The following is a 15217-nucleotide window of genomic DNA, read 5'->3' on the forward strand; positions in this document are numbered from 1 at the left end:
TTTTTTTATTTTTTTTTCTTATTTTGAAACTTTTACGTACATAATTTGGTGCCGAAACCCGGGAATATCCCCTACCATTATTATTCTTTTTTTTTTTCTTTTTGTTACAACGTTTAATTTTGTGCATATTCTAAAGTTATTCATTGTATAATCATCGAAGTGAATTTGTATCAAATCAATAAAAAAGTGAAAATGAGCTCAATCGATCAATTAATACAATTACAACGTGATGCATGTTCTGTTTTATTAAAATATCAAACCCGATTTTCTTCCAAGAATATTTCAGAAATAACCCCAGGTTATTTACATACCCTTGGCCAAAGGGTTGAAGATATATTTAGTAACTTTGAAGGGCAGCATAATGTAATTTTACAAAAGGTGAATGATGAAGAGATAAATCCATGCGACGTTCCATACCTAAGTGAAGATTTTTACTTCGAATTTTCAGAAATTTACTTCATTTTTAAAGGGAAGATTATGGATGCATTATCTCAACATTCGGTGTCATATTCACCCTTATCAAGTACATTTGTTGCACCTAATGGTCGAGCTGATACCACAATTGGAGTCGATACAAAGCTTCCTAAAATATCACTTCCAACATTTAGTGGCGATTACATGGAATGGATACCATTTCGTGACATTTATGTTTCCCTGGTCCACAACAACGAATCTTTGAACAAAATACAGAAGTTTTATTACTTAAAGGGTACTCTTGCTGGCGAAGCTGCAAGTTTAATAAAAACTATTTCAGCCACAGAGGCTAATTATGATTCCGCATGGAACACTTTGGAATCTAGGTATCATAATAAAAGAATGATAGTGGGTCATTTAATTAGCAAATTATTTAATATAGAAAAATCAAATGGTGGATTCCAATCCATAAAAATTTTACTTGACTCCACTAAGGAATGTTTATCATCCCTTCAAAATTTAGGAATAAATACAAATAGTTGGGATCCTATATTAATCCATCTAATAGCTCAAAAGTTGGATGTACAAACGAGAAAAGATTGGGAACAATCTTTAAGGTCTTCGACTGATATACCAAATCGTTCTGAAATGTTTGATTTTCTTGAACGAACATTTAGAACTTTAGAATCTATTAATGATGATTTTCCTTCTGTTAGCAAACATACGACTAATAAAGGTAATAAATATAGTTCGCATAATAAACGGACTACTGTACATATGGGTAAATTTTCTAAACCTAATCAAAAATGTGTTTATTGTGAAAAACCACATCCTTTAGCCAAGTGTTTTAAATTCTTAGCATTGTCACTGAGTGATAAAACCAAATTTTTACTCGACAAAAGGGTTTGTAGAAATTGTCTTGCAATTGGTCACACCTCTGACCATTGTTCGTCGCCTTTTCGTTGCATTATATGCAAAAGACTACACCATACTGTTCTTCATACGAACGAACATTCAGAACAAGTACATTCGATCAATAATACTCCAACGTCATCAGAAAATACTCATGTTACATCTCACAATGCTAACTCATTTTCATCTGTCTTACTTTATACCATCCGGTTGTATGTCCGTACACATCGCGGTTACCATTCGTTGAGAGCATTATTAGATCCAGGTTCACAAGGAACTTTAATCACTGAATCTGCTGTACAAACACTTGGACTTGAAAAACAGAAATCACACTGCAATATCATAGGTATAGGCGATGGTTATACAAACTTATCGAAATATGCTGTAAATATTGATCTTTTCTCCCGATCTAAAAATTTAGTTGTTTCTTGTACAGCATTGGTATTGTCCAATCTCTCAGCATACACGCCTCAACAATCATGTAAACATATATCTTTGCCAGACTTAGCAGCTGAGGATTTAGCAGATCCATACTTCTACAAATCGGACAAAATTGATATTATACTTGGTTCCGACGTTTGTTCAAATATAAAAATTCCAAGTGAATCTTTCATTTTCAACAACCTTTTCTTTCAAAATACGTACTTTGGTTGGGTATTTTCTGGATCTACCAGCAATAATAGTATTAATAGGATTCATGTTCACACTTCCAATTTAGAGAACATTCTACGATCATTTTGGGAACAGGAGGAGACCGCTATTGAAAGAGACTTATCAAATGAAGATTCGAGGTGTGAAGCATTCTTTCAAACTACTACAACTCAGTCCAATTCGGGACACTATATGGTTCAATTACCATTTAAGTCGTTAATAGAAAGCAAAACTCTTCCCGAACTTGACAATAATGTAGTAAATGCTGTTAAACGCCTAAGACAACTCGAAATTTCATTTTCGAAACGATTAGAATTTGCTGAAAATTATAAGTCTTTTATGGAAGACTACGAAAAATTGGGGCATATGACCAAAGTTGGGGTCTATCCCGACGAAATTCGCAAGAATTCATATTTTCTACCACATCATGGTGTTCTTAAGAATGATAGTACAACAACAAAGTTGAGAGTTGTATTTGATGGGAGCAGCCATATGAAAGGACAAAATTCTTTGAATGAGACACTATGTGTTGGGCCTGCGTTGCAAAACGAACTTCCTGTTGTTATGTCACGATGGAGAAGACATAAATTTGCCTTTTGTGCCGACATAGAAAAAATGTTTCGCCAGATTTATGTCTTTCCAGAACATCGTAGATTTCAACAAATTTTATGGCGATATAATCCTTTGGATGACATATCAATTTATGAGTTGAATACGGTAACCTATGACACCATCTCAGCTCCGTTTCTTTCTACACGTGTACTACATCAACTCGCACATGATTTTAAATCAGAATATCCTGAAGCTTGTCAAATTTTATTGACGGATTCCTACGTAGATGACGTGCTATCGGGAGCAGATTCGGTAGACGAAGCTCTTTCGTTATACAGAAATCTGTCTACACTATTAGAAAGAGGCGGATGCAATCTACGAAAATGGATAACAAATTCCGAAGACATTTTGAATGTTATTCCTTTAGAAGATCGAGATCCTTCACTTACATTACGGTGGGAACACTGTAAACACATTAGGAATTCAATGTAATACAACTGACGATTGCTTTTCATTCAAAATAAACCTATCTGATAGGAAAGCGGTAACAAAAAGATCAATTCTTTCAGAATCAGCCAGTTTATACGATCCTTTAGGGTGGCTTACCCCATCCACGGTCATGGCAAAATCTTTGTTTAAAAGTTTATGGGAAAATGGACTTGGTTGGGATTCTCACGTTCCAAGTTGTATTAAATCAAAATGGTTAAAATACAGAAATTCATTACCTAACCTTTCTTTTATAAAAATACCCAGATGGTTAAATTATTCAGCAAACTCAAAGCTCCAATTACACTGTTTTTGTGACGCTTCAACAGCAGCATATGCAGCCGTTGTATATTCTAGGGTAGATAATTCAAAAGGCATTTACGTAAATATTTTACAGGCCAAGTCAAAGGTTTCACCAATAAAGACTGTTACCATTCCTAGACTGGAGTTGTGTGCAGCAACACTCTTAGTAATATTAACTCAGCAAGTTGTGAAATCTATGGAAAACATTCCAATTGAAGGCATTTCTTATTGGAGCGATAGCTCTACAGTTTTGAGCTGGATACGAAAACCGCCAGCACATTGGAACGTTTATGTAGGCAATAGAGTTGCTACAATACAGCGCCATAGTAATCCTCTTGATTGGAGATATGTTCCTTCAGGGTTAAATCCGGCTGATTGTGCATCGAGAGGTATCTTTCCACATGATCTGGTCGAAAACGATACTTGGTGGCAAGGGCCTGAATTTCTTCACAAATCGCCTAATAATTGGCCGAACAATTTATCAAATTTGTCAACAATAGAGGAGAAAAGAAAACATGCTGTTACTTCAAATGTATCTGTAGTGAAAGAATTCCCACTAATACTCTCAAAGTTTTCTGCGTTACAAACTTTACTAAGATTTTCTGCATATCTTATAAGATTCATTAAAGCCTATACAAATCCTGACAAAAAACGAATTGGTCCACTTAGTTATTTAGAAATAAATTGCACCCTAATGAATTTTGTCAAAATTACGCAAGCTATAGATTTTAGTGACGAAATCAAGGTGTTATCAAAAAACGGAATCTTAAAGAATTGTCACATTTTAAAACTAATGCCATTTTTGGATAAAGATGGCATACTTAGAGTCGGTGGTCGCCTCGCTAACTCTGAGTTTCCATTTGATTTTAAACACCCAATTTTACTAACGAAATCAAATCCATTGGCTAAGCACGGAGGTATAACTTTAACAATGTCATATGTTAATAGAAAATTTTGGATTATTTCAGGAAATCAATTAGCAAAATCGTTGATACAAAAATGTTTCCAGTGTTTCAAATACTCTGCCAAGACATCACAACAAATTATGGGAAATTTGCCGAATGTTCGTTTGAATATCACAAGACCATTTAAGCATAGTGGTGTTGATTACGCCGGTCCGATTACAATTAAAGCATCATCATTAAGGTCTGCAGCAACAACGAAAGGATACATATGTTTGTTTGTATGTATGGTTACCAAGGCCATACACCTCGAAGCCGTAACCGATCTCACCACCATTGCCTTCCTCTCTGCATTCCGTCGTTTTATATCCCGACGGGGCTCATGCACCGATTTGTATTCAGATTGTGGAACTAATTTTATAGGGGCGTCCAAAGAATTACAAGTTCTCTACAATAAAGCAAAAGATTCGCTACCAGAGGAACTTATTCACTCCCTTAGTTTAATTGGAACAGATTGGCATTTTATTTCTCCAGCTTCTCCAAATTTTGGCGGCCTTTGGGAGGCTGGTGTTAAGTCAACGAAATATCATCTGAAGCGTATCGTAAACGATAGAGTCTTAACATTCGAAGAGCTGACAACTTTACTGTGCCAGATTGAAAGCTGCCTTAATTCAAGACCACTGGCTCCATTATCTAGTGATCCTTCAAACTGCGATGCTCTGACACCAGCACATTTCCTTATTGGCGAACCTTCCGCATGTATCCAGGAAGAATCATTACTGGATAGGAACATAAATAGCTTAACACGCTGGAAATGTATTGAAAAAATGAAACAACATTTCTGGAAAAGATGGCGTAATGAGTATTTAAACCGACTACAATCTAGACCAAAATGGCTGAAGCCTAGTATCATGCCTCAAATTGGAGACTTAGTCTTAATTGCGGACAAAAGATGCGGTCCCGGCAAATGGTTGTTAGGCCGTATACAAAATACCCATCCTGGTGCAGATGGTCGTGTACGGGTTGTATCTGTTCAAACCAAAACTAAAATTTTTAAAAGACCGATAACTAAAATTTGCCTACTTCCTGGTAATGAATCTCCACAAGCAGAAATTACTGATTTACAACAAAACTGAAAACTACACAAACATTTTAAAAAAACGCTAATCTACTTTACATATATATGTCTACTATAACATTAACATCATACTTTGCGATTTTTTTATAAAAAGGATGGAACCTGTATAAAACGCTGTGAGTCGGAGCACAGCGGAGTCTAGAACTCAACTAAAACACTCCCAACGTATGCCATCCTTCTAAATTATAAAAAAACATTCGTTCTTTGGTTGGGGAGGATGTTGGTGAAAACATTCAACAACTGTTAAAATAAAATTCTTAAATTAATATTTGTTACATACATTTTACTATTTTTAAAATTATTTCCAAAATGTCATTTGAGCCACTGTTCTATGTTAATATTACATTCTCTTTCAATTACTTATTAGTATAACAGAAATATATATTAATGATATTAACACCTCTGTTGAGAGATCTAAATATGAGTGAAAGAGAAACTGTCATAATTTGCATACAGTAATGAGTGTGAGCACATGCATAACCCCAGCTTAATCTATTAAGCTGTATGTTGTTGTTGTCGTCGATGGAGCTCAACTGCACGTGTACTGAGTTAATTACAGCACAGCCTGCGTGTACACGACAATGTTTTAGTTAAATATTTCAAATAATAAGTTACCTTATTTATTATTTCTGTTTGTTGTATACACAGGCCTTGATGTACATTGAATCAGAAGCTTTTCTATCATAATGAGATTATTGAGGAAAAAATGGTTCATTGTAACTTTAGTTCTCTGGACTCTTTCATTACATTTTGGTTTCTCAACAGTGCTGTTACACGATAAGTATTTCATATACTACTTTTCCATATAGTTGAAACAATTGGTGTTGCAACTCTTCACTTTAATAAATTTGTAAATCTTTTAAAGAAAGAAATATATTTTTTTTTATTTTTTTTTCTTATTTTGAAACTTTTACGTACAGGAACTATATCTAAATCTGAACCGATTTTCACGAAACTTAGCACACATCATTCTGGACCTAATATAACAATGTACGTACTTAAATATGTGACCTTTCAATACATGCACTTGCCTTTCTGCAACCTATCCTAAATTTCATTTTATTCGGGCAGATTCTAGTCTCCAGTCTGAAATCGATTCGCCATTTACCTAAAATCGGACGAAAATATATATGTTGGATATATATCTAAATCTGAACCGATTTCAACGAAACTTGCACAGCGATTAAGTCATATTGACTTTAGTAAATTGTACTATTTTGAGCTATATCCAAATCTGAACCGATAATACTTCAGAAATACCACTATTCGTTTGTGGTAGTATTTAAGGAATATATTTTATAATTACTTCATTGACTTTATTTGTGGAATTTACAATATAGTGGACAGTAGGTTAGGCTTATCAACAGAAATTTCCCACATGCATTTTCAAGGTTTAATTGCTAAGTTCACCTTATATTTGCTTCAATTTGCTACAAATGTAGAGTCGAACACCACTCATAGTGTAATGAGAAGATTTTGTGGTTAGGATGTTAAAAATTCTGAGCAAATTTATTAAGAAAATGGTTTTATGGGGTTTATATAATTTTCTCTGCTAAAAATTTATAACATTTTGAATGTATATAAACGGGCTAATTAGTTCCGATATTCTTTCAATGATCAATCTTAACTAAATAAGAGAAGCCATTCACAAATGACCCCCCAATACACATATCCGAAAATATTTACTTATGTTTCTATGTTTATAAATAGAAATGTAATTAATGTATTTGGTATTGTATGGCACCGAGTATGTGTATGTTTGTCCGTGTATATATGTAAAGTGCGAATAACATATTGGTCATTATTTTAATATTCATTAAATGAATGATATTGTATGTCACGGGATAAATTAATTTACAAGACATCCTTATTAAGGATTTCAATTATGATAATGACACAAACACACGCACGCACTTAGGAGATTTCTAATGTCCAATTAGATCAACAATAATAATAATAATATTAGCTCCTTACAAAGGTAAATAAAAATTTGAATATAAACAATCATATATTTATAAATCAAATTAACTGAAACTAAAGATTATATTCGAACGGAAAATATATATACTTTTGCTTGTAAAGACTGGCAGTGACAATTTACCGAATAATTAAAAATTATTAGCGCAGAAGGCAGTTACAACAATTTCCGGCTTTTTTATACCTTAAAATCAATCGGGATTTAAATATGATAGCAGGAGAAAAATACAGATACTCTGGGTGTTGGACTATGACATGTGACCTTTGAGTGGTGGGTATGTAGAAACATATGCATATACTGAAAATGTTCTGTGATCAAACTGTTTATGCATTAAGATCCCGGAATGACACATCACAGCCATGTGCTTAGGAAAAACTTATTTAGTTATGACTAGTTCTCCAAAATCTAAATTTCGAGAAAGTAAGAATAGACTTGAAGAATTTTCCGGTTGAATATTTTTTTAAATATCCGGTTCAAAAAATAGAAACCCGGTTCTAAATCCCTCGAGTTTTGTATTTTTGGCGTATTTTTTATAAAGAATTTATACTGATTTTTTTTTAGAATAAATATAGAGCTTTAATTACATGACGCAGGTGAAATTGGGAAAAATGCAACTAAAACATTAAAATATCAATTTCTGTCATTGAGAACCCCACCTATAATTTTATGAGCAACATTTGTAAAATATTTCAAGTATAACCAGTAAGGAAAGTTGTATAGTCGGACGGGGCCGACTATATGATACCCTTCACCACTTTGGGTATATTCAACAGATGGGATCCTAAAAGACGTCGCATTTTTTAAATTAAACATGTCATTATGCAACCTATACTAAATTTTGGTCAGATATAGAGTTGCTTCTTACAATGGGACAAACTTATGTAAATAAATTTAAAGCAACATATCGAAATCTAAACGGTATTCATCGAAACTTGTCACATGTTCGGTCACATTTTGAGTTCTTCATTTACTTATAAATCCAAATTTCGTGCAAATGGAGGGATATATAGTGACTTTGGTGCACCATTTACACAAAAACTGACGAAAATATATATGGGAGCTATATCTAAATCTGAACCGAATTTCACGAAATGTAAAACACATCGTTCTAGACTTAATTCAGAACGCAATGCCAAATTTCGTGCAAATCAAAGGATATAACGGGACTTTGGAGAACCTGTACATAAAATTGGACGAAATCTGAACCGATCTTCACGAAATTTAACACACATCGTTCTAGGCTTAATTCAGAATGCTGTGCCAAATTTTGTGGAAATCGAAGGATATATTGGTGCACTATTTACCTAAAATGGGACAAAAAGATATATGGGAGCTATATCTAAATTTGAACCGATTTTCACGAAATTTAACACACATCGCTTTAGAATTAATTCAGTACGCTGTGCCAAATTTCGTGCAAGTCGAAGGATATATAGGGACTTTAGTGCACCATTTACATAAAGTCGGACGAAAATATATATGGGAGCTATATCTAAATCTGAACTGATTTTTCTTAATTTCAATAGGGTTTGTCCTGGGGCCAAATAAGTGGACTGTGCCAAATTTCATCGAAATCGGATCACAAATGCGACCTGTGCTTTATTAACAAAAAATATATGGACGGACGGACATGCATAAATCGATTTGAAAAGTGATTCTATGCATATTCTCAAAAGGAACCATGTGTCTATCTCGTTTCCTTTTGCCTGTTACAAACATATGCACAAAGACATAATACCCTGTACCACAGTGTGGTGAAGGGTATAACAAATCTTATATTTGGATAATTGGATTTCGGTTCAAGAAATGAATGACGAAATGGACATACAAGGGATCGAGTTAGAAGGACGAAATGTTCTACAAAACATCCTACCTCGATTTCACTGCAGAAATGTATTCTTGAAAAATATATTCAATAGCTTCAAAACAGTTGCGATGGTATCTTATCATATATAATAGGACCGCGATCAAAAAATTATCACCCTATATCTTAGATTTTTTCCTTCTGGGGTTTTTTATACACATCAAGGTCTTTCGTCCCCAATAGGAATTTTCCACCCCAAGATCATGACTTCGATTTTCTCTCACAATCTAAATTATAATGTATAATTTTGTTTGGCTAATAATTTGTTGTAGGAATATTGAGTATATGTTGCGTATTAGTGTTGTATGAGTGTGTTCATTTTCAATAAACAATACGCCCGAATGTACTAACAACAATACTGTCTTGTGGAACTTGTCTTGACGTTTTTATTCATTAGTGTTAACGCCAAGGTTAAACACGCTGGTCACCCTATTTTCTATTTTAAAGATTTTCTCCTTTTCCCCTAAATATGAATTTCTCTCTCTGTACTAAATGCAAACGTTTCATTTTTTACTGGTTGTTCCTTTTTATACCCTACACAACTATGTTGTCAGGGTATTATAGCTTTGTGCAGCCCCAAATGTTTGTAACGCCGCGAAATATTGGTCCTAGACCCATCTTTAAGTATACCGATCGTCATATCTCGACTAGCTGAGTCGATCTAGACATGTTTGTCCGTCCGTCCGTCTGTCCATTATAATTTGTAAACACGATACAGGCCACAGTTATGGACCAATCTTCACGAAATTTTGCATGTAAGATTGGTTCTGGCCAATGAAGACCCCTATTGTTTTTGGAAAAGATCGGTTAATATTTAGGGGATGAAATGGACCAAATACATTATTTTTGTCGGTTTTTCTGGTCGCTCCAGAGGCCGCAATTATGGCCTAAACACCGTGAATTTTTGCATGGAGAAGGAGATCGGGCCAGAGAATAAGCATGCATGTTTTGATAAAGATCGGTCAATATTTAGCGGGTCAAATGGACCCTGACTTTTGTGTGAAAAATGACAAAATTTGTATTCTATGGCATATATATTTACTCCTGGAGGATGTAGTCCCCAGGATTTGATAGCATATCCAAGAGGAGTGGTTGGCCTTTAAATTGATACCAAATATAGTGATGTATCTACTCAGATGTGGGAGTTACAGTCAAATATTTACAGGTGCTTACGTATTCAGATATTATTTAGTAACCCATTACCACATTAGAGGGAGAAATATCGCGCTGATGGCTTTGAAATTTTTCATGAAGTTCCAGTTATGGTCAAGAACAACGCCTACAATTTTCGGTGATGATCAGATTAAAATTTTGGGATGAAATGGACGCAAAACATAATTTTTTGTGTGTTTTCGAGTAGAGTATAATCCGAAAATCACAACACAACCCACCGTGAAGGTAATCTGGACAAGTAATTAGAAGGACTGTACTGAATATTCGAAAAAAGTAAGGAAAATGTGTTGTTAACCTCTAATCGGACAAGAGGGGGCAAATATCACGAAATATTACTCAGACTCGGAATAAACATCCTCAGAAAGTTAGAGTTCGTGGTAGTTGTGTAGGGTATCGCATGGTCGGCCCCGTCCGACTATACTGCTCCGCTCACTGGTTTAACGGACGAAACTATATATGGGAGCTATATCTAAATCTGGACCGATTTTCTCGAAACTTGGCAGACATCAATCTAGGCTTAGTCCAGTACGTTGTGCCGAATTTCGTGCAAATCAAAATATATATAGGGACTTTGGGGCACCATTTACATGAAATCGGACGAAACTATATATGGGAGCTATATCTAAATCTGGACCGATTTTCATGAAACTTGGCAGACATCATTCCAGACCTAAATGATTAGCCTGTACCAAATTTCGTGCAAATCGAAAGATATATAGGGACCGTTTACATTAAATCGGTTAAATATATATATGGGAGCTATATCTAAATCTGAACCGATTTTTCCCAATTTCAATAGGGTTCGTCCTTGGGCCGAATAAGTGACCTATGCCAAATTTCATCCAATTCGGATCATAAATGCGACCTGTACTTTGTTTACAATTTAACACCAACAGACGGACAGACGGACAGACGGACGGACGGACGGACATGCATAAATCGACTTAAAAAGTGATTATATGCATATTCTCAAAGGGAACCATGTGTCTATCTCGTTTCCTTTTGTCTGTTACAAACATATGCACAAAGACATAATACCCTGTACCACAGTGTGGTGAAGGGTATAATTACATTCTCTTTCAATTACTTATTTGTATAACAGAAATATATATTAATGATATTAACACATCTGTTGAGAGATCTAAATATGAGTGAAAGAGAAACTGTCATAATTTGCATACAGTAATGAGTGTGAGCACATGCATAACCCCAGCTTAATCTATTAAGCTGTATGTTGTTGTTGTCGTCGATGGAGCTCAACTGCACGTGTACTGAGTCAATTACAGCACAGCCTGCGTGTACACGACAATGTTTTAGTTAAATATTTCAAATAATAAGTTACCTTATTTATTATTTCTGTTTGTTGTAAATCTGTTTGTTGTAAATCTTGATGTACATTGAATCAGAAGCTTTTCTATCATAATGAGATTATTGAGGAAAAAGTGGTTCATTGTAACTTTATTTCTCTGGACTCTTTCATTACATTTTGGTTTCTCAACAGTGCTGTTACACGATAAGTATTTCATATACTACTTTTCCATATAGTTGAAACAATTGGTGTTGCAACTCTTCACTTTAATAAATTTGTAAATCTTTTAAAGAAAGAAATATATTTTTTTTTATTTTTTGTTTTCTTATTTTGAAACTTTTACGTACATTATTTGGTGCCGAAACCCGGGACTATCCTCTACCATTATTATTTTTTTTTTTATATATTCTAAAGTTATTCATTGCGTAATCATCGAAGTGAATTTGTATCAAATCAATAAAAAAGTGAAAATGAGCTCAATCGATCAATTAATACAATTACAACGTGATGCATGTTCTGTTTTATTAAAATATCAAACCCGATTTTCTTCCAAGAATATTTCAGAAATAACCCCAGGTTATTTACATACCCTTGGCCAAAGGGTTGAAGATATATTTAGTAACTTCGAAGGGCAGCATAATGTAATTTTACAAAAGGTGAATGATGAAGAGATGAATCCATGCGACGTTCCATACCTAAGTGAAGATTTTTACTTCGAATTTTCAGAAATTTACTTCATTTTTAAAGGGAAGATTATGGATGCATTATCTCAACATTCGGTGTCATATTCACCCTTATCAAGTACATTTGTTGCACCTAATGGTCGAGCTGATACCACAATTGGAGTCGATACAAAGCTTCCTAAAATATCACTTCCAACATTTAGTGGCGATTACATGGAATGGATACCATTTCGTGACATTTATGTTTCCCTGGTCCACAACAACGAATCTTTGAACAAAATACAGAAGTTTTATTACTTAAAGGGTACTCTTGCTGGCGAAGATGCAAGTTTAATAAAAACTATTTCAGCCACAGAGGCTAATTATGATTCCGCATGGAACACTTTGGAATCTAGGTATCATAATAAAAGAATGATAGTGGGTCATTTAATTAGCAAATTATTTAATATAGAAAAATCAAATGGTGGATTCCAATCCATAAAAATTTTACTTGACTCCACTAAGGAATGTTTATCATCCCTTCAAAATTTAGGAATAAATACAAATAGTTGGGATCCTATATTAATCCATCTAATAGCTCAAAAGTTGGATGTACAAACGAGAAAAGATTGGGAACAATCTTTAAGGTCTTCGACTGATATACCAAATCGTTCTGAAATGTTTGATTTTCTTGAACGAACATTTAGAACTTTAGAATCTATTAATGATGATTTTCCTTCTGTTAGCAAACATACGACTAATAAAGGTAATAAATATAGTTCGCATAATAAACGGACTACTGTACATATGGGTAAATTTTCTAAACCTAATCAAAAATGTGTTTATTGTGAAAAACCACATCCTTTAGCCAAGTGTTTTAAATTCTTAGCATTGTCACTGAGTGATAAAACCAAATTTTTACTCGACAAAAGGGTTTGTAGAAATTGTCTTGCAATTGGTCACACCTCTGACCATTGTTCGTCGCCTTTTCGTTGCATTATATGCAAAAGACTACACCATACTGTTCTTCATACGAACGAACATTCAGAACAAGTACATTCGATCAATAATACTCCAACGTCATCAGAAAATACTCATGTTACATCTCACAATGCTAACTCATTTTCATCTGTCTTACTTTATACCATCCGGTTGTATGTCCGTACACATCGCGGTTACCATTCGTTGAGAGCATTATTAGATCCAGGTTCACAAGGAACTTTAATCACTGAATCTGCTGTACAAACACTTGGACTTGAAAAACAGAAATCACACTGCAATATCATAGGTATAGGCGATGGTTATACAAACTTATCGAAATATGCTGTAAATATTGATCTTTTCTCCCGATCTAAAAATTTAGTTGTTTCTTGTACAGCATTGGTATTGTCCAATCTCTCAGCATACACGCCTCAACAATCATGTAAACATATATCTTTGCCAGACTTAGCAGCTGAGGATTTAGCAGATCCATACTTCTACAAATCGGACAAAATTGATATTATACTTGGTTCCGACGTTTGTTCAAATATAAAAATTCCAAGTGAATCTTTCATTTTCAACAACCTTTTCTTTCAAAATACGTACTTTGGTTGGGTATTTTCTGGATCTACCAGCAATAATAGTATTAATAGGATTCATGTTCACACTTCCAATTTAGAGAACATTCTACGATCATTTTGGGAACAGGAGGAGACCGCTATTGAAAGAGACTTATCAAATGAAGATTCGAGGTGTGAAGCATTCTTTCAAACTACTACAACTCAGTCCAATTCGGGACACTATATGGTTCAATTACCATTTAAGTCGTTAATAGAAAGCAAAACTCTTCCCGAACTTGACAATAATGTAGTAAATGCTGTTAAACGCCTAAGACAACTCGAAATTTCATTTTCGAAACGATTAGAATTTGCTGAAAATTATAAGTCTTTTATGGAAGACTACGAAAAATTGGGGCATATGACCAAAGTTGGGGTCTATCCCGACGAAATTCGCAAGAATTCATATTTTCTACCACATCATGGTGTTCTTAAGAATGATAGTACAACAACAAAGTTGAGAGTTGTATTTGATGGGAGCAGCCATATGAAAGGACAAAATTCTTTGAATGAGACACTATGTGTTGGGCCTGCGTTGCAAAACGAACTTCCTGTTGTTATGTCACGATGGAGAAGACATAAATTTGCCTTTTGTGCCGACATAGAAAAAAATGTTTCGCCAGATTTATGTCTTTCCAGAACATCGTAGATTTCAACAAATTTTATGGCGATATAATCCTTTGGATGACATATCAATTTATGAGTTGAATACGGTAACCTATGGCACCACCTCAGCTCCGTTTCTTTCTATACGTGTACTACATCAACTCGCACATGATTTTAAATCAGAATATCCTGAAGCTTGTCAAATTTTATTGACGGATTCCTACGTAGATGACGTGCTATCGGGAGCAGATTCGGTAGACGAAGCTCTTTCGTTATACAGAAATCTGTCTACACTATTAGAAAGAGGCGGATGCAATCTACGAAAATGGATAACAAATTCCGAAGACATTTTGAATGTTATTCCTTTAGAAGATCGAGATCCTTCACTTACATTAGATTTCAACGGTGGGAACACTGTAAAAACATTAGGAATTCAATGGAATACAACTGACGATTGCTTTTCATTCAAAATAAACCTATCTGATAGGAAATCGGTAACAAAAAGATCAATTCTTTCAGAATCAGCCAGTTTATACGATCCTTTAGGGTGGCTTACCCCATCCACGGTCATGGCAAAATCTTTGTTTAAAAGTTTATGGGAAAATGGACTTGGTTGGGATTCTGACGTTCCAAGTTTTATTAAATCAAAATGGTTAAAATACAGAAATT

This window comes from Musca vetustissima, unplaced genomic scaffold (assembly GCF_032173495.1).
Source record: "Musca vetustissima isolate MV318-11 ecotype Yass unplaced genomic scaffold, APGP_CSIRO_Mvet_v1 utg3187, whole genome shotgun sequence".
Lineage (NCBI taxonomy): Eukaryota > Metazoa > Arthropoda > Insecta > Diptera > Muscidae > Musca > Musca vetustissima.